The sequence below is a fragment of the Adiantum capillus-veneris genome, chromosome 2, assembly GCF_014529385.1.
Source record: "Adiantum capillus-veneris isolate H3 chromosome 2, ASM1452938v2, whole genome shotgun sequence".
NCBI lineage: Eukaryota > Viridiplantae > Streptophyta > Polypodiopsida > Polypodiales > Pteridaceae > Adiantum > Adiantum capillus-veneris.
In genome coordinates, this window is record NC_140932.1 from 7,094,349 (window position 1) to 7,097,251 (window position 2,903).

Below are 2,903 nucleotides of genomic sequence, written 5' to 3' on the forward strand. Positions count from 1 at the left end.
GTTACAATCAAATCACAATTGCATTAGAGGACCAAGCTAAAACTGCTTTTATCACAGAGTTTGGAGTGTTTGCATTTCGTGTTATGGCTTTTGGCTTAATGAATGCCCCTGCTACATTCCAACGATTAATAAACACTGCGTTTAAAGAATTTCTAAGGGCATTTTGTGAAGCTTTCCTAGACGACCTTTGTGTTTATTCTTCTTGGGAGAAGCATTTGTTATATCTACGAAAAATATTTGAAAGGTGTAGATTTTATCGCATCTCATTGAACCCTTTCAAATGCCAATTTTGGGTTAAGCATGGAGTTATTCTAGGGCATATAGTGTCCAAGAATGGGATATCCACAGATGAGAGTAAGATTAAAGCCATTGCCGATTTGCCACCACCTACGAACTATAAAGGAGTTCAAAGATTTATGGGCCATGTTGGTTATTATCGAAGGTTTATTTTAAACTTTGTCGAGATAGCGTGTCCATTGTACAAGCTTCTTATTGAGTTTCACTGGACGGAAGAATGTCATCAATCTTATGAGTTATTAAAGAAGGCCCTAACAAGTGCTCCAATCCTGCGAACACCTGATTGGAATGTACCTTTTCATGTGCATATTGATGCATCAAATTTTGCTATTGGTTGTGTTCTAACTCAACCAGGAGAACATAAATTGGACTACCCTATTAGCTTTGCAAGTCGCCAATTAAATGATTCCAAGATGAACTACACTACTACAGAGCGCGAAGGTCTAGCTATGATTTACGGAGTAAAGAAATTTTGCTATTACCTTCTTGCTACCAAGTTTGTGTTTTATGTTGATCATCAAGCATTGCTATATTTGGTAAACAAGCCGTGTTCCACAAGTCAAATTACACGATGGTTGTTAATTCTTCTTGAGTTTGACTTCACCGTTGTTGTGAGGCCTGGGAGGAAACATGTCATGGCAGATCATTTATCTCGTATCCCTAATGGCGAAGCTCCTACGGGGGTTGATGATGAATTGCCTGATACTCCTTTGTTCATTGTTTAGACAATGCCTGAATGGAGTGAAAAGATTGTTAACTTCTTAGTTAATGGTTTTCCACCCAAAGAGCTGCAAAAAGATATAGCTCGAAAATTAATCAAGGAATGCGAACCTATTGCTTACTGGCTGGAACTCTCTATAAGAGAGGAAAAGATGATGTTCTTAGACGTTGTGCCCGCGAGGATGAGTATTTATATATTCTACAAGAGGCACACATGGGCGTAGCTGGTGGTCACTTTTCAGGAAAGTTGACTGCCCGAAAGATCTTACAGTCAGGCTATCGGTGGCCCACTCTGTTTAAGGATGCATCACTTTTTGCAAAGGGATGTGATGAATGCCAACGCTTCAACAAGCCACAAAGAAGGGATAGGATGCCTCTACATCCCATCAAGGTAACCCAACCGTTTAAAAAGTGGGGCTTAGATTTTGTAGGACCGATTAGTCCGGCTGCACGTAACACGCAATCACAATATATCATTGTGGCTACCGACTATATAACCAAATGGGCTGAAGCAAAAGCAACACGAAAGGCGGATGCAAAAACAACAGCTAAGTTCCTCTTTGAGAACATTATCACACGTTTTGGATGCCCCTTTGAACTTGTGAGTGACAATGGAACTCATTTTATAAATGAAGTAATAAAAGAACTCACATCAAACTTCATGATATCTCACCACAAGTCTACACCCTATTATCCCCAAGAAAATGGCCAAGCTGAGAGTACCAACAAAACTCTCATCTCCATTTTGACAAAGACAGTTGAGGCTCATCGCACTGATTGGGACCTACAGCTTACATCAGCTTTATGGGCTTATCGTACTGCGTATAAAGTTGTTATTAATTGCACACCGTTTAAGATGGTGTATGGTCAAGAAGCAGTTATGCCATGGGAGTTTGTCATTCCTAGTCTTCGAGTAGCTTCTCAACAAGGTTGGGATGGTAACCCCTTAGTGGAGTGATTATATATCTTGGAAAGGCTAGATGAAGAAAGGCAATTAGCTGTGCGAAATGCTCTAGTGGAGAAGGATAGGAGAAAGAAGTGGTTTGATAGCCATTTAAAGGATAAAGACATCAAGGTTGGTGATAAAGTTCTTATGTAAATTGCATATGCTTTTTAATCACTTATGAGAATGCAATTACTGTGCCAATGTTGTTTGATTTTGCAGTGACTGAAGAAGGCTAAGGACATTCATCGCAAATTCTCTTCCACCTCGACGAACGAACTTCAACTCAATAGCTTCCAAGGACAGAATCTACATCAGGAAGGGGGGCATGTTAACCCTCACGGCTCACGGACACCCCATCACCTACGACGGACGTGTATTATGTATTTGGTAGAGTCAGGTACCGGGCTTGTCAGACCAATAGGAAAAGGGTAAGAGTGATCGCCGATGAGAGGCGCACTCTAACCGGGACATTCAAGGGATTAGTTGGCTAAGCATGGGCGCCCAAGTGTGAATGGGGTGAGCTCATATAAAAGCCAACTAAACCTAAAATTCACTCATTCTCTCATTTGTGCAATAGAAGGGTGCTCTTGCTCCATCTCCATCTCCATCTTCTTTTCTTCTTCACCTCCTTGTGTGTGTGTGTGGTGTTGTGTGGTGTGTGTGTGGTGTGTGTGTGTGGTGTGGTGTGTGTGTGTGGGGTGTGTGTTGTGTGTGTGGAAGAGAGAGAGAGTGTGTGTGTGCGATCGAGCATTACGAAGGCATGACGACGGCGAAGCGATTGAGCGCAGCACGACTGCAGCTTCTTCTTCATCGCGGCGAGGAATCCACCACGAAGGCGAGCGTAGAGCTGTGATGACACACCCTTTGCTCTCTTGAGCTTTCTAGATTAGTCTTGTTGTGTGCTTGGAGCAATTTGTGGCTCGCACACGGTGTATCGGCA